This window comes from Oncorhynchus mykiss, chromosome 29, assembly GCF_057628025.1.
Source record: "Oncorhynchus mykiss isolate SJ-2025 chromosome 29, ASM5762802v1, whole genome shotgun sequence".
Lineage (NCBI taxonomy): Eukaryota > Metazoa > Chordata > Actinopteri > Salmoniformes > Salmonidae > Oncorhynchus > Oncorhynchus mykiss.
This window is the reverse complement of record NC_143050.1, coordinates 48028719-48047663: the sequence shown is the minus strand read 5'-3', so window position 1 is coordinate 48047663 and position 18945 is coordinate 48028719. Positions and strand designations below refer to the sequence as shown.

The following is an 18945-nucleotide window of genomic DNA, read 5'->3' as shown; positions in this document are numbered from 1 at the left end:
ATATCAAACATCTCCAATCGAAAATCAAATCAAGAGTCGGCTTTCTATTCCGCAACAAAGCCTCCTTCACTCACGCCGCCAAGCTTACCCTAGTAAAACTGACTATCCTACCGATCCTCGACTTCGGCGATGTCATCTACAAAATGGCTTCCAACACTCTACTCAGCAAACTGGATGCAGTCTATCACAGTGCCATCCGTTTTGTCACTAAAGCACCTTATACCACCCACCACTGCGACTTGTATGCTCTAGTCGGCTGGCCCTCGCTACATATTCGTCGCCAGACCCACTGGCTCCAGGTCATCTACAAGTCCATGCTAGGTAAAGCTCCGCCTTATCTCAGCTCACTGGTCACGATGGCAACACCCATCCGTAGCACGCGCTCCAGCAGGTGTATCTCACTGATCATCCCTAAAGCCAACACCTGATTTGGCCGCCTTTCGTTCCAGTACTCTGCTGCCTGTGACTGGAACGAATTGCAAAAATCGCTGAAGTTGGAGACTTTTATCTCCCTCACCAACTTCAAACATCAGCTATCTGAGCAGCTAACCGATCGCTGCAGCTGTACATAGTCTATTGGTAAATAGCCCACCCATTTTCACCTACCTCATCCCCATACTGTTTTTATTTTTTTATTTTTCTGATCTTTTGCACACCAATATCTCTACCTGTACATGACAATCTGATCATTTATCACTCCAGTGTTAATCTGCAAAATTGTAATTATTCGCCTACCTCATGCCTTTTGCACACATTGTATATAGACTCCCCCCTTTGTTTTCTACTGTGTTATTGACTTGTTAATTGTTTACTCCATGTGTAACTCTGTGTTGTCTGCTCATACTGCTATGCTTTATCTTGGCCAGGTCGCAGTTGCAAATGAGAACTTGTTCTCAACTAGCTTACCTGGTTAAATAAAGGTGAAATAAAAAAATAATTTTTTTTTGTGAAAGATTAAACTCTTTATTATGTCATAATGTGTTTTTGAGGACGTAGGAGCCCGTTGGTTAGACCTACTAATCCAACCTTGGTTTACAAGTTAAATACATTGTTTATATATGCCTATACAAATCCATCGACCACATCCATTTAAAGCAATGATTGTCAATTGAAAATGTAGTTGTTGTGTTCTCCTGTTGTGCGCCTTGAATGTCAGTCCCCTTAAACACATTATTCCAATATTTCCGAGCTCTGAATTGACACAATGAACACTTTTGCAAAGATAGTCGGTTAAAAATAAGAGTATGAATGACAATAAACGTATGATTTGGATTGTATGCATAATAGTGTAGTAACCAATATCGCTCAGCGTGGGAACTTTTGGTGTTAGGAAAGTATCCGTTTTTAGTCTCCATGACACGTATCACTTCGTTGTCTTGTTGGTAATAGTAAAAATGCATGACAGTCCGCATTGTAATGGTCTAACAGGTGTTTTTCATTTTGCTTCTCACATTAAACAGACATCTGAGAACGGAATTGCTTACAGTTGTACCTATGATGCACAGACACACTAAAGATGTACAGTGTAGTTTGAATAATCAGTTTAAATTATTTGCAGATGTATTCCCTATTATTTACAAATTGAAAGATGTAACATTTGAAATTAATGTGGCAGAACAGTTTAGCATAGAGTTCCTGTGGGTGTCTTCTCCTTCAGTCTTTTTGCCTCCTAGACCTCGTTTCTCATTACATGGAATTTCCCCAGTGACAACTTGATATGAGATGGCCTCTGTCTACTGTTATGTGGTGCTGAATGACAGATATCGCTATGCCGCTGCTGTCCATGGTCCTGAAATATACAATCTCGGCTATTTGCATATGTACGACCGTCCAAACTTGACCCCACACACATTAATGCTAATCTCTCACACTTTTGAACATTGCACAACCTGAAACAAGACACTGAAAGAGCATTTTATTCCAAGTGTGTTTGTGTTTGAATAAAGACCCGAAAAATGAAATCAATGTGTGGATGTTGATTGGACAATGTATATGTGCTTTGCAGAAGCAATTTTTTTTTTATTCCCTGTAGCGTGTATTTTACTGGAGTATGATCAGATTGCTTTGTTTATATCAGAATGAAGATTTGGTCTGAGAAATTATGCCGATTATAGCATGATAGCTATTTAAAAAAAAGTTTTTAAACAAGGCAATGTATAAATGACCCCCTTTCAAAGAGTCACTCATTTATCACTTTCTTGCAGATATACAGTGCCTTCAGAAAGTGTTCATACCCCTTAACTTATTCCTCATTTTGTTATTTTACAGCCTGAATTCCAAATGGATTAAATTATAGTTTTTTTATCATCTCACCCAGCTGCAGACAATACCCTATAATGACGAGGTGAAAATATGTTTTGAATTATTTCTCAAATGTATTGAAAATTAAATACAGAATTATCTCATTTACATAAGTATTCACAATACATGTTAGAATCACCTTTGGCAGCGATTAAAGCTGTGAGTCTTTCTGGGTAAGTCTCCAAGAGCTTTGCACCCCTGGATTGTACCATATTTGCAATATCACAATATATACAGTACCTGTCAAAAGTCTGTATACACCTACTCATTTAAGGGTTTTTCTTAATTTTTTTTCAATTTTTTACATTTTAGAATAATAGTGAAGACATCAAAACTATGAAATAGCACAATTGTTATCATGTAGTAAGCAAAAAAGTAGCCATCCTTTTCCTTGGCCACTTTGCACACTCTTGGCATTCTCTCAAACCTTTTCATGAGGTAGTCACCTGCAATACATTTCAATTAACAGGTGTACCTTCTTAAAAGTTCATTTGTGGAATTTCTTTCCTTCTTAAAGCGTTTGAGCCAATAGGTTGTTTTGTGACGAGGTAGGGATGGTGTACAGAAGATAGCCCTATTTGGTAAAAGACCAAGACCATATTATGCCAAGAACAGCTCAAATAAGCAAAGAGAAACAAGTCCATTATTACTTAAGACATGAATGTCAGTCAAAACGGAAATATTCAAGAACTTTGAAAGTTTCTTCTAGTGAAGTTTCTTCTAGTGAAACTGGCTCACACGAGGAAGACCCAGAGTTACCTTTGCTGCAGAGGATAAGTTCAGTAGAGTTCACTGCACCTCAGATTGCAGCCCAAATAAATGCTTCACAGAGTTCAAGAAACACACACATCTCAACATGCACTGTTCATAGGAGACTGCGTGAATCAGGCCTTCATGATCAAATTGTTCCATTGAAACCACTACTAAAGGACGAACACCAATAATAAGAAGAGACTTGCTTGGGCCAAGAAACACGAGCACTGGACCGTTAGACTGGTGGAAATCTGTCCTTTGGTCTGATGAGTCCAAATTTGAGATTTTTGCCTTTCAATGTGTGTGTGTAAATAATCCAGGGCGTTTAGTTGGGTCAACTCTTCATTATAAAACAATATTGTTGAATGGTTTAAAATCCATCAGAAGCTGAATAAGTCTTGACGGAGACAGAGCTTGTTTTGCCAAGGAAAGTGAAAAGGACTGAGGGAAAGTAAAATGGAAAATACATGGAAAGGAACATGGAAGAACCTCAAAGAACATTGCATTTTCAAGATCATGTAACATCAAACATAACATCAAAATGCATCTTAAATTCCTGCCCTTACAGAAAAACCACATGATTTCAACTTACATTTTATGTGAAATCATGTGAAAACATGTTTTGGAACACAACGTGATCACATTTTCACATGTGTAGTTTAATGTAATCACATGTTGCTTTACATGTTATCACATTATCTTCACATAAGATTACATTAAAACATGTTTTTGGAACACTTCCCGTGTTCACATGTGAAATTCATGTGTTTTTTGCCTAAACGCCCTGCAGTTCCACACTCAAGGTTCTTAATAATGCTTTAAATGCACATGTACGATTGTGCATCTGTAATGGGTTGAAAACAAAGTCACTAAAAACAGACACCCATTTATTATTTATCCCCTCTAATTGTTTATGTATTTGTCCTAATGAATCTAAATGGTATTTTCTACATACTTTTGCGTTAGCATTCCATCAGGCCAATAGATGGCGATGTTGCACTGTTGTAGCAGGAGAAACAGACAGTTCTGGCCAAGCGCTCACCATTCTGCAGAATAAGGACCAGAACTTTACAAAGGTAAACTGTCTGTTCTTTTACTATTACAGGTATGTAACAGCACTTCAAACGTTCAAATATATACACAATATGTAATAACATGCTATTTTAACAACGTTGTCCAGATATTATCACGTTAGGAAAGGTTTTGTTTTGGCTTTGTGTCGAACTGAGTGAGAGAAGAAGGTGATTTACATTGAGTGAGAGTATATGTTAGCTTGATGCTAGCTGAGGTAAAAAAAAATAAACATTTACGAGTCACAGAGACGAGGTTTACTGAGTAGCTTACTTGTACTGAATTTTGTCTAGGAGATTTTTTATCAAGAATCGATTTGTTAGCGATTTCTGAGTTTGTTTTAGATGTTATTGGTTGTTTTGTGTAAAATTGGGCTCACTAGCTGGTAAAGTGGCCGAGCACGCTCTGTCTGGTGGACTTTTGGTGCATACAATGAGAGAGAGATGATTTTCTGGAGGTGCCACTATCTTAAAGCTGAATGTATTGTTGTCACTTTTCTATAGAGGTAGCGGTAAATAGAAAAACATTCAGTTATTTATAAATGAAACTCCAGCACACTGGTAGCACTAAATAACTTTTCCAGGTGAGTTGAACCTGCCTGTGGGTGCGGTGGGGATATTCCTGGGAGGTCTACTGATGAAGAGGTATAAGCTTGGCGTTGTGTCTGGAGCCCAGATGTCTTTCGTCATCTCCTTCATGGCCTACCTCCTCCTCCCTCTGCAGTCTGGCACTAAGTGTGACAACGTTCAGGTGGCTGGTCTGACCCTGTCCTACAACGGGTAAATATGACATCTGATTGGTTGATGGGTGGGTTGATTAAAACAAAAGTTTTGATCAGTGGAATATGAGGGAGAGTTAGACCAAAACACACATGGGCTTGTGCCGGGCCTCCCTCTTGTGGGAATATTCAGTGTGGTTGTTACTGAGCCAGGATTCCTGGCTGTTTTGTCACTGTGCCTATGTCAATGATAGTTCAGCAACAATTATTTAAACATCATTATTACCAGCCATTTTTTCTGTCCCCCAGGTCCCCTGGTTTACGATGGCAGCCTGTTGTCAGAGTGTAACAGAGACTGCTTCTGCTTGGCTGGGGAGTGGGACCCTGTGTGTTCAGACAACGGCATCACCTACACCTCCCCCTGCCTCGCAGGCTGCTCCAGCTCTACAGGTTATGGCAAGAACACGGTACCAATACTATTAATGTACTGAGTGTACAAAACATTCACAGGGATGCTGGCCCATGTTGACTCCAATGGCTCCCACAGTTCTGTCAAGTTGGCTTGTCTTTTGTCTCTCGTCTTTTGAGTGGTGGATCATTCTTGATACACACGGAAATCTATTGAGCGTATAAAACCCAGCAGCGTTACAGTTCTTGACACAAACTGGTACCACTGGCACCTACTAACATGCCCCGTTGAAAGGCACGTAAATATTTTGTCTTGCCCATTCACCCTCTGAATGGCACACACACACAATCCATGTCTCAATTGTCTCAAGCTTTACAATATATTTTTAAACCTGTCTCCTCCTCTTTATCTACACTGATTTAAGTGTATTTAACTAGTGACATCCATAAGGGATTATATCTTTAACCTGGATTCACCTGGTCAGCATATGTCATGGAAAGAGCAGGTGTTCTTAATGTTTTATACACTCAGTGTAACTCATGGCACTGACACTTACCACTGCATATACATTCAGAGAGTCTAATCTAGAGTCGGCTTTCTATTTCACAACAAAGCCTCCTTCACTCACGCCGCCAAACTTACCCTAGTAAAACTGATTATCCTATGAGAACTTGTCCTCAACTAGCCTACCTGGTTAAATAAAGGTCAAATAAAAAAATCTGCCATGCTGACCCTCAACACGGGGACCCCTCAGGGGTGCCTGCTTAGTCCCTTCCTGTACTCCATGTTTACCTGTTGCTCCAACACCATCATTAAGTTTGCCAATGACACGAATGTGGTAGGGCCTGATCACCAACCATGACAGCCTATAGGGAGGAAGTCAGAGACTTCAAAGAGAGTTTGGCATTTTTCCTGGAGGGCCAAAATGTATAGTAATCTTTGGCCAAACCAGGCACACTAGAGTTTATGGAGCGATATGATGTTGAATCTGAAATTCAGTTTATGTTGGCACTAATATCACTCCATAACATTCTAGCTATGTCTTGGTTAATGCCTGGTTGGAAAAAATGAAAAAGACTGTAGCTCCTAAAGACATGATGGGCCACCACTTGTGTACTGTAGAAGCACTATATGGTCCTGTAGCCTACTTTGTCACATGTAAACAAGTTTAGGATGCCAAATGTTACCAAACATCCTACGCTTCCACTAGTCCCAGTCAAACTTATCTTGACCTTTATCAACCCTACTGCATATGCCCTTTAGCTTTCATTTCAATTTCATTTTATTGTACTTTGTTTGGGACGGCACAAGACACTTTAAAAATAAAATTGTGTATATTTTTGGTCTAGTGTTCAATTTTCTTCTCTATTGCTCAATACTGTATGCTATGCGCACACAGTTGTCTGTTGTAGATCTGAAACCACTGACAGAGTAGGGGAGTATCTGTGGCCACATGATAAAACACTAGTCTGGCATCAGTAGTCTGAAAATAGGAGGAAACCAGTTGGACATGTACATCAACATATGGCAGTTGACATTAATATTGTCAAAAACTCATCCTAGATGTCTCACACTTTGAATGAACTTGTGCCTTTGGCCAGGATCCAATTTTCCCACGGAGCTGGTGGGTAAAGGACCATATAAAATCATCATTATTCATGTTTCAGTGGGATTATAGCATAGTTGAATTCCATTTAATTTCCAATGAGTTTAAGAAATTAATGGAAAGCCATGTACTGATTGTATTTGTATGTTATGAATTGCAAAATCCAGACAGTTGAGTAATGACACGCAGTATGACATGAGCGATACCAAAAACATAGCTACTGCAGTCAGTTTACAACCAGAGATTTTCTTTTTAAAATTTGTTTATTGCTTAAACACAAATTTTAACAGCATAAACCAATACTGACCAAATTAGAAATTAAAGCAGTGGTAGGTTTTATGGGGAAAACATTCAATCAAATCACATACACATGGTTAGCAGATGTTAATGCGAGTGTAGCGAAATGCTTGTGCTTCTAGTTCTGACCTTGCAGTAATATCTAACAAGTTATCTAACAATTTCACAACAACTACCTTATACGCAAAGGAATGAATAAGAATATGTACATATAAATATATGGATGAGCGTTGGCCTAACGGCATAGGCAAGATGCAGGAGATGGTATAGAGTACAGTATATACATATGAGATGAGTAATGTAGGGTATGTAAACATTATATAAAGTGGCATTGTTTAAAGTGACTAGTGATGCATTTATTACATCCTATTTTTAATTATTAAAGTGGCTAGAGATTGAGTCAGTATGTTGGCAGCAGCCACTCAATGTTAGTGATGGCTGGTTAACAGTCTGATGGCCTTGAGATAGAAGCTGTTTTTCAGTCTCTCGGTCCCAGCTTTGATGCACCTGTACTGACCTCGCCATCTGGATGATAGCAGGGTGAACAGGCAGTGGCTCGGGTGGTTGTTGTCCTTGATGGTCTTTTTTGCCTTCCTGTGACATCAGGTGGTGTAAGTGTCCTGGAGGGCAGGTAGTTTTCCCCCGGTGATGCGTTGTGCAGTTGCTGTACCAGGCGGTGATTCAGCCTGACAGGATGCTCTCGATTGTGCATCTGTAAAAGTTTGTGACTGTTTCTTCAGCCTCCTGAGGTTGAAAAGTCTCTGTTGTGCCTTCTTCACCATGCGGTCTGTGTGGGTAGACCATTTCCTTCACGTTTGGCCCTGTCCGGGGGTATCATCGGATGGGGCCACAGTGTCTCCTGACCCCTCCTGTCTCAGCCTCCAGTATTTATGCTGCAGTAGTTTGTGTCGGGGGGCTAGGGTCAGTTTGTTATATCTGGAGTACTTCTCCTGTCTTGTCCAGTGTCCTGTGTGAATTTAAGTATGCTCTCTCTAATTCTCTCTCTCGGAGGACCTGAGCCCTAGGACCAGGCCTCAGGACTACCTGGCATGATGACTCCTTGCTGTCCCCAGTCCACCTGGCCGTGCTGCTGCTCCAGTTTCAACTGTTCTGCCTGCGGCTATGGAATCCTGACCTGTTCACCGGACGTGCTACCTGTCCCAGACCTATTATTTGACCATGCTGGTCATTTATGAACATTTGAACATCTTGGCCATGTTCTGTTATAATCTCCACCCGGCACAGCAAGAAGAGGACTGGCCACCCCTCATAGCCTGGTTCCTCTCTATGTTTCTTCCTAGGTTTTGGCCATTCTAGGGAGTTTATCCTAGCCAACGTGCTTCAACACCTGCATTGCTTGCTGTTTCGGGTTTTAGGCTGGGTTTCTGTACCGCACTTTGAGATATCAGCTGATGTACGAAGGGTTATATAAATACATTTTATTTGATTTCAATTTGTCCGTGATGTGTATGCAGAGGAATTTAAAACTTTCCACTTCTCCACTACTGTCCTGTTAATGTGGATAGGGGGGTGCTCCCTCTGCAGTTTCCTGAAGTCCACGATCATCTCCTTTGTTTTGTTGACGTTGAGCGTGAGGTTATTTTCCTGACACCACACTCCGAGGGTGTAGCATAAGAACAGCTTCATTGGCACAGTGGACAATAACCTTGCACAATGTTCTAATCTAACATTCTAATCTATATCTGCTTAATTTGTAAATTATGTCAGTGTTGGAGCCCCTGGCTATCCATAAATGAAAAAAACAAGAATATGGTGCCGTCTGGTTTGCATATTAATATAAGGAATTTGAAATGATTTATAGGTTTATAAGTATATTTTATCCAATTACATTTTTGATACTTAAGTATATTTAAAACCAAATACTTTTAGACTATTACTCTAGTATTTTACTGGGTGACTTTAACTTGAGTAAAAGTAAAGATACCTTAATAGAAAATGACTCTGTATGTATGACAATTGGGTACTTATTCCACCACTGCACTGGTTCTGTGTATAAGCCATTTAGCAATAACTTTTACCCAAAGCGACTTAGCTACGATCATGCTTGCTTTGTCCCGTAAAGTATTGTTCCTAGAGATACTGAATATGCCGCAGTTAAGTGGAAACGTTCTTTTCGTTTGAGTTGGTTGATCAAGGAGACGTACGGAAGCTTCTGCAAAGAGTCGACTGTATCAACAATAGTTCGTTGTGGGACGAAGCAATGGCCATGCACGTATACATTTTACATATGGGTGCTCCCAGGAATCAAACCCATAATTCTTGCGTTGCAAGCACCATGCTGTACCAACTGAGCTACAGGACCGCAGGCAACAATAGCCAACGTTACGTTTCTCTCAAGATTAGAATACTTGTGTTGTAGCTACACAGTAACATGTTAGCTAACGTGCTAGCCACAGTAGCTAGCCAGGGCTACAGTTTGCATCCATGCCATACTTGTGACATACAGTTAATTCAGGTTTAGCTCATGTCAGCTACAATAGCTGGAATCATTTGTAATAACTGTCTCTCTGAAGTTTATTTTGCTGCCACCACGGTGAACGTCTTTCTGCCACCATCTTTTCTCATTTCAACTATGACCCTTCGCCTCTGACCCAACAACACATGACATGTTTCTGTCCTCATTTATTCAAAACTGGTTCGTAGTTGCCCTCAAGCGTTCTTCTCAAATTACTGCATTTTTAAAATATATTTTTTTAATGATTTAACCTTAACGAGGCAAGTAAGTTAAGAATACGTTCTTATTTACAATGTTATGTATTGCTCATCATTGGTTTCGGCTGTTGTTTACTTATTTATTTGTTGTCTCATCACATTATTGTACAAAAAAACGGAAACGTAGCTAATACACCAGTATTTATTGTTTCGAGTGGTCTTTTTAGTGGTATGGGGATCCAGTATTGCGTCGCTGATTGTATTGATTGACAGATCATCCCTGAAGTTGTTTTATTACGTAAAAGTGCATTCACATTATGACGTTGGCTGAGTTACCGTATAAAATGCGATAGTTTATCTCTTTGGTAATCACTTGGTAAAGTTTTACATTATGGGAACATAGGCTCCAGCCATACACTTTAACCATGGAGGATAATAAGGTAAGCCTATGAATTGCTAACAGAGAAGCCCCATGCAGTGGTGCAGGAACCGCTGCACCGTCTTTTTTAATGCTTTGGCAGGAACCACAGGGTACACAGGCCATGCCGATAGGGTGGCGATGTGGGCTAACGTTAATGTGCCGCTAATATTATCATTTTTAATATTGTAAAAAAAAGATGCATTATAATAACCTATGGGACTTGTTATACATCAAACCGTGCTTCTACACCTGCATTGCTTGCTGTTTGGGGTTTTAGGCTGGGTTTCTGTACAGCACTTTGAGATATCAGCTGATGTACGAAGGGATATATAAATTGATTTGATTTTAAATATGATCCTTGCAAAGATAAGAGCAGTAGGCTATTTATCATAATTCTACCTAAACTATAATAATAATAATAGGTGACTCCATAACGCATTAATTACGAATCTTGATATCAGGCAATAGGATCTATATGTATTTATAGCGAAAACCTGTTCTGTAAAAAAAAATGTACATATTGGCCATTATAAAAGGGGTGTTTTGAGCCTTGAATGCTGATTGGCTGAAAGCTGTGGTATATCAGAGCGTATACCACGGGTATGACAAAACATTTATTTTTACTTTTCTAATTAAGTTGGTAACCAGTTTATAATAACTGTGCGTTGTGTCACGTGTAAGAACAGCTCTTAGCTGTGGTATATTGTCCATATCCATGAGCATTTAAAGAATGGTCTAATTTCTTCCAGAGTTTAAACAAAGATGATCCACATGATCATCAATGTTTGGAAGGTCAAGTCCAGAAAATGAAGAATGATATCCTGGGTTTAAACTATCCAGAAGATAGTGAAGTGAAGGATCCCCTGCCTCAGATCGAGCTGAAGGCTGTGACAAGGAGAAAAGTTAAGGTGAGAGACAAGACTGAGGAGAGAAAGGTAAATCTGGGGTCTTACCTGTCCACACTTTAAACCTGTCCAATACGCCATATAACATGTTGTTGTGAGGTTGGAGGATAAATTGTCCTTACAACAGACTTCCATCTCTTAATATTCAATCACCAATTGTTTACTGTAGCTCTTCTCAAAGGCCTGTATAGCAACGGCAACATACAGTATGTCATTGACTGTATTGTCTTTTTAGACCAAGAGGAGGACCAGTGCCAACAGGTCCACAGTTGAACAGAGCACTGATACTGATGCAGCTGAGAGAGATTTAGTTGATAATCAGAATGATGAAGATGAGGAAGAGGTGAAGAAGGATCCACCGCCTCAGATGGAGCAGGATGCCGTAAAGAGAAATAAAGTCAAGGTAAGAGAATAGATTGAGCAGAGATGTGGATATTTGTGATATCTTTCATATCCATAACCTGCCCCTACAGCATGTTGTTCTGAGGAATGTAAATTGCCCATGCAATGCCTTTTTATTTCCTAATAGTAAATCTAGGGCTGACCCCATTTGGTCTTCAGTTTGGTTGATAGGCTGTTGGTTGACAGGGATTTCTTAAGTCGAGTAGCCGCAGAGGTTTTTTTTCTTCATGGTGCACATGGACACCTGTCTGATTCGCGCCTGTCTCAGTTGACTAATCCATTGCCGAGGCCACAGGGATGGCACAGTCCATCACGCTAAGACGTGATACTGACATTGTATATGGTTATATTATGTAAAAATAATGGTGCAACACTAATAAATCAAATATTATTTTATAACAGATGCGCTTTCTCCTGCATTGGTTACGGTCGCTGTCCGTGGTTCTGAAACATAATCTTCAGGGCTCCGTAGAATTTCCGCCCTTTCCTATGTTGCTATGTGCATAATAGCAAAGTTAACCAGCATATTGGGATTGAGAACAATGCTGCAGAGGCAGCAGCAGCAGCAGAGATGGGGAAACAGCCCTTGCCTTAGCCTAATTGTCTAAGAAAATTGAGGAGAGAGGAAAACCCAACTAAATTAGGTATGTAATCAATAGCCTAATTGTTAAATGTGCCTGGCTTTGTAAATCATCCATATATATATTACCAGTCAAAAGGGTTCTTCAAAGTAGTCACCCTTTGCCTTGATGACAGCTTTGCACACTCTTGGCATTCTCTCAACCAGCTTCATGAGGTAGTCACCTGGAATGCATTTCATAAATTAACATGTGTGCCTTGTTAAAAATTAAGTAAAGGAATTTCTATCCTTCTTAATGCCTTTGAGCCAATCAGTTGTGTTGTGACAAGGTAGGGTTGGTATACAGAAGATAGCCCTATTTGGTAAAAGACCAAGTCCATATTATGGCAAGAACAGCTCAAATAAGCAAAGATAAACAACAGTCCGTCATTACTTTAAGACATGAAGGTCAGTCAATCCGGAAAATGTCAAGAACTTTTAACTTTTTATCAAGTGCAAAAACCATCAAGTCCAAAAACCATCAAGCGCTATGATGAAACTGGCTCTCATGAGGACCGCCACAGGAAAGGAAGACAGAGTTAACTCGGCTGCAGAGGATAAGTTCTTTAGAGTTAACTGCACCTCACATTGCAGCCCAAATAAATGCTTCACAGAGTTCAAGTCACAGACACATCTCAACATCAACTGTTCAGAGGAGACTGCGTGAATCAGGCCTTCATGGTCAAATTGCTGCGAAGAAAGCACTAACTACTAAAGGACACCAATGAGAAGAAGAGACTTGCTTGGGCCAAGAAACACGAGCAATGGACATTAGACTGGTGGAAATCTGTCCTTTGGTCTTATAAGTCCAAATTCCAACAATGTCTTTGTGAGAGTAGGTGTACAGATGATCTCCGCATGTGTGGTTCCCCCCATGAAGCATGGAGGAGGTGTGATAATGTGGGGGCGCTTTGTTGGTGACACTGTCTGTGATTTATTTAAAATTCAAGGCACACTTAACCAGCATGGCTACCATAGTATTCTGCAGTGATACAAGCCCTAGGATAGGTGAGATCAGAGACCTTATGATTGACCCTGAGGCCTCTGAGTTGGTAAGTACCTTTGTTTCAGACATGGACAATCTTACCCAGTCTATCAGGGCATCCTGCTCTCCTGCACAGAGTGAGCAGATCCTTCTTGAAAACCATCTGAGTAAGATCTGGTCTTACACTGTTGGTTGTTACTACGACATGAAAAATACGCTGAAGAGGATTCTTACCTGTCCAGAAAAAGGGGATCTCGCAAGTACATTTGTGAAGAGCACAAAATATTCTTTCACAATGGTTCCAACTTTGTGCCTGGACGTCGGTCATTCCAGTAATGGTGAGGCTGACACATCGGACTCCATTTCTTGTAAACCACTTTTAATAACCCCCTCATCTATGAATGAACAAAAAGGACTGGCCTTACTGCTATTTGCCCATACAAACGCATTGAATAACAGATTCACTACATGGAACTGAAGTGTCTGTCCTAAATCTAAGAAAGTTGATGAATATATATATATTATTATATTATTTATTTCAGCTTTTATTTCTTTCATCACGTTCCCAGTGGGTCAGAAGTTTACATACACTCAATTAGTATTTGGTAGCATTGCCTTTAAATTGTTTAACTTGGGTCAAACGTTTCGGTTGGTCTTCCACAAGCTTCCCACAATAAGTTTACTGAATTTTGGCCCATTCCTCCTGACAGAGCTGGTGTAACTGAGTCAGGTTTGTAGGCCTCCTTGCTCACACACGCTTTTTCAGTTCTGCCCACACATTTTCTATAGGATTGAAGTCAGGGCTTTGTGATGGCCACTCCAATACCTTGACTTTGTTGTCCTTAAGTCATTTTGCCACAACTTTGGAAGTATACTTGGGGTTATTGTCCAATTGGAATACCCACTTGCGACCAAGCCTTAACTTCCTGACTGATGTATTGAGATGTTGCTTCAATGTATCCACATCATTTTTGTGGATATCACATCAAATAAAACTATAAATAATCTTATCTAAGTCCTTTACAATTTTAGGGGGTAAGTCAAGTGACAACGAGACATAAACCAATCTGGATAACCCTTCAGCTTTGGATAATAATACTCGACCGTATAATGAAATATCTCTCATCAACCAGAGGTTCAATTAGTTAAAGTTCAATTCACTCCTTTGTTTTTCATCCTTGCATATAACAATTTCAATATAAGTAACCTTATCTTTAATTGGGATACCAAATACTTCCTGTAAAACACAATCCTTGAATGGAAATAAGACTGACTTACTGATATTCATTTTCAAACCCGAAACTAAGGAAAAGTCAGGAAACTGCTTTAGAAACCTCATTCCTGTCTCTTAAAAATATTACAATTCGCCTAGCATTAATAGAAAAAACAGAAATGGACATTTACTATCACAGTGACTAGATGAAGAATATTAAACTTGTATACGTTCACATGAACCAGGGTCTCACAAAAATAAAAGTTCTTACTAGTTGCAAATAAAAACAGTCCTTTGCACCACGCAAGTGGGTGACCTAAATTCTATATATATATATTTATGCAATTGCAAATAACATAAATTGGTAAAAACTAATAGCCATCAAGCTAACATTAAGTGTCAGTGCGAATTTCCCTGCCATAAAATAAATATATATATAAAAAAAGGTTGTTTTCCCCATCTCTCAGCCTACCCAGGCGGTGCACTACATCCAGAGAACCTGCAACAACATGTTGCTCCTCCTATTGCCCTGCAAATGTCCTTCACTCTTGCTTTGATGTTCTCGTCAGATTTTTCTGCTATTCCATAAATTTGAAGATTCCATCTCCGACCGGTCATTCTCGTTTATCTTTTGACTCCATTTCAGTGAGTTTCTTCTCCTGCTTTGCAACCTGAATGTTCAATGTTGCGTTCTGCTGCTTCAGAGTTTTTACTTCCTCAGCACTGAAATCAATCGATTTATTCAGGTTAACGATACTGACAGTGTTCTTTTACACCAAATTCATGATGTTATCTGTACTCTCTTTGATTTTAGCCGTGAGGATGCGGACGATGTTGTCCTGAAGCTGGCTCATTGATGGTTCACTTCTCAGCTTCTTTGGAAGTTGCTCCTTGGTTTGGGTATTCGGGTATGAATCGCATTCACCCCCCTTTTTTACACTGCAAGCATATGAGTGAGTTTCAACAATGCCTCTTTTCTCCTTGGAAGTTTCAACATCCATTATCTCAGCAACAGTTTGGTCATGTCCTGATTACATGCTACTAGCTATGAAGACGTTAGCAGGCTAACTTAACGGCACACACTGAAACATTTTGATAGCTAGCTTGTTCGTTGGAAATCGTCAAAAATATGTCAATGGCTTGAATAATTACAAAATTATTCATTGTATGGTTAGATATCATTTTTGTGAAAATAACAAATTGCAACTGCAGTCTAAAACTATAAACTTTGTGAGAAAACCCAAAAATTGTTCTTCAGCTAGAAATGTTCCACCCTCTCATGTCGCCATCTTGACCATGTCACTGATTTCATGGAGCTCTCCTGCGCATCATTTACTTCACAGAATCCGGCAAATGTGAAAGCGCCAGAAAGAAACATTGCGAGATTGTAAATATGTGTGAAAGTCAGAGATTTGAAAGCAGACGCTTTCATCAAAAATGTGACTTTTGAGTGAGCATTCGATTAACCACATGCAGGGGGCGCTGAACACCATGCAGGGGCAGTGTATTGAGTTGCAGACTGCCATGTCTAAGGTAGTGTCAGATGAGTCTCAGATACAGAAGAATAAGTCTATGATGGTATGGTGATAATGATTGAGATGGTGATTATAATAATGATGACAAGCGGTACCCCACCCTAAGGGCAGTAAATCATTGGATCTGATTAATTAAATTCAATGCAATTCAATCTTTGAGGACTGCAACCATAGAAATACAATTACTTTACACTAATAATAAGCTATTGTCAACTTGCCGTCTATGCTTATCTTGCTCATTGCTCACTGTCAATTGCTGACTGTTACCCTATGACTGCAACTATTATTGATTTCTCACAGAAAAATTATTTGGTTGCAAATGTACCTGGGGCTATGTAAATAATTGTTAGGCTACTCATTTTGAATCCACCGGTGGCAACTTGTGTGACCATAAAAGTCTGTGCGACTTGGCACAGTAAAATAATTTTGTTACTGACCTACCCTACATCATAGAAGGCACTTCAAGTCGAACTAGGACATTTTGACATTTCTGACTCACTAACTCGTCATGGAAAGTTTCCCACTTGTGAAGTATTAGAATCAACCAGTAGGAAGCTCTACGCCAATAACTTACATTCATTTTAACTCTGAGGTTTCAAGTTTCCGATGACATGTGAATGCGTCAATAATTGCTATGGTAATTTTGAATGTTCAGTCAGTGAGCATTATGGGTAATTATCCTACATACTTACATCAAATACATTATGATAGCATCATCTCCTGTAGTAACAGTGCCATTCCAAACACAATAAATGTAAAAATGAACAAAGATACAAAATATTGCTAAAGTGAAGAAAATCAGCTCAAAAGTGTAGGAGGAAATGCCCCTGCAGCAGGGAGGCTTACGGTATTATAATATATTGTAGATAACATTAATATAATTTGTGTATTTACAGTATCAGTACACATACAAATGAAAGTATATGCTAGGGAATGATCTACACTGAGTGAACAAAACATTAAGAACACCTTCCTTTTGAGGTCCCCCCCTTGGTGGTGGACCATTGTTGATACTCAGGGAAAACTGTTGAGCTGAAAAACCCAACAGCTTCTGGCACCTACTACCATACTCTGTTCAAAGGGACTTAAATGTTTGGTCTTGCCCATTCACCCTCTGAATGACACACATACACAATCCATGTCTCAATTGTCTAAAAGTCCATCTTTAACCTGTCTCCTCCCCTTCATCTACACTGAGAAGAAGATTTAACAATTAACATCAATAAGGGATTATAGCTTTCACCTGATTAGTCTGTGTCACAGAAAGAGAAGGTGTTCTTAATAATGTTTAATACACTCAGTGTACTATGTGTCAAAGATGCTATAGATTCCAAGTGGTTGATTTTTTAGGGAATGACTATATGCTCTATTTTATACCTGCAGATCATCACAGCAGCTGATGTTGCTGTACAGAGGAAGGAGATCCTCCGAGCATCAGGCCTCATCCCTGAACGAAGGAGTTGATCCTCCTCATGGCCAGCATCCCTGCACACAGGGAGGGGATCCTCCTCACAGCCAGTGTCCCTGTGAAGAATGGAAACTATCATCCACAACCACCTCCCATCATCCCCATGGTGGCACCACTGTGGAAATGGGATGGTGGAGCGTGTACTCCACCTGTGGATTTCTATTCCAAGGGAAGATGTCACTTAAACGTACCTAATTAGTAAAGAAATTACCATTGTGATAGCGTGATGATGTGACTATTTTATGCAGAAATAGTTTGGCGATTGGTCACATTTGTAAGCCCTCACATAATATGCAGGGAATTGTTGATTTGGAATTGTTTGCAACCAAAACAATGCGATGGCAGAGTACTGGAGTAAACTCCCAGTAATCCCCGTGACTGCGTGTAGGTTAAGATTGGGTTGTAACAGAGTATCAGAGCGAGACGTTCCTACCTGTCAGCTAGTAATTGTTCTGTGTGGTGACATGATCAGAGTGGCCTGACTTCTTCCACTTATTACAGATGTCCGACTTAGATATGTTGAGCATCCTGCTATGATGTCCATTACCAAGCCGGAACACTCCGAGGCCAACCCTCAGTGCCAGACTGGCAGCCAGCCGGTGGCTGAGCCCGAGACCCCTGCTGTTAACAATAACAGTGGAGGCTGGCTCAGCTGGGTCTTTGGGAGTGGAAGAGTTAATAAGAAGGGGGTTCATCTACCTGAGGACAAAGACAGATCTGTAAGGAACTGGTTATTAACACTATATTCTATGTAGAGACAATTGAGAGGATTCAAATCTAAAAAATTGTGGCTTGCTTCACATTGCTAATATCTTCTTCCTCAGATTGTCTGGGATCCAACTCTGCACAGATGGGTTAACAAAACTGAGCCCAAGGCTGAGGTACACACTTAAATTCAATGAAATTAAAAACAGTGAACAACCATTGTATTTCAACTGTGATAATATTACTAACAATTTGGAAAATGTGTTGATGTGTTTTACAGAACAAGTGTGTACAACCACCTCCACGAATGGGGACATATGGATATCAGGAGAACACTGGCAGTGTCCCCAAAGGAGTGAATCCTTACTCTATGAAAGCAAGTGAATATTGCTTTAGAATACATGTGGTTTAACCAAGACCGTGTCAGCCGATCATAGATGTCCCTGGTGGTCTCCTGCTAACACCTTTCCCACTACCAGCAGGTCTATGGGGCAGCAGATACCCTACAATGCATTACAATGATGGGACCAACTCAAAGCCTCAAAGCCGTGGGCCTGGACTGCTTCCTAGACAGCTCTCTGGCTTGCTCCCTTCTTCACACTTTGACCTCATGGCACCAATGGTTGTACCACCTGACACTCTACCCTACTGAGGTATGACTCTGGAAAATCCTTCCAAATTGTATCCATTCATCATTAAATGAGATTTTACTTTAACATAGCAAATGACTGAAGTAGCAAGGATGTTATCTAATTTTTATTTTTGTCCAACAGGCCATTTGCCCAGATTGGATTTGCAATACATAGATTTTTTCAGCATTAAAAATCTTCAGCATTAAAAATGTGTTAAAAGATGATCTTTCAA

At 39.9% G+C, this 18945-nt stretch overlaps 2 long non-coding RNA genes across 2 annotated transcripts; both read left to right on the top strand.

Moving 5' to 3' along the window:
- The first annotated feature begins 4097 nt into the window (after positions 1-4097).
- LOC149970639 (uncharacterized) lies at positions 4098-10200 on the top strand. Its single transcript, XR_016493474.1, has 4 exons — positions 4098-4159; positions 4709-4904; positions 5153-5310; positions 8167-10200. It is a non-coding gene; the product is annotated as an uncharacterized LOC149970639 (long non-coding RNA).
- Positions 10201-17280: 7080 nt separating this feature from the next.
- Positions 17281-18945, top strand: LOC110490719 (uncharacterized). Its single transcript, XR_016493451.1, has 4 exons — positions 17281-18095; positions 18201-18257; positions 18362-18734; positions 18855-18945. It is a non-coding gene; the product is annotated as an uncharacterized LOC110490719 (long non-coding RNA).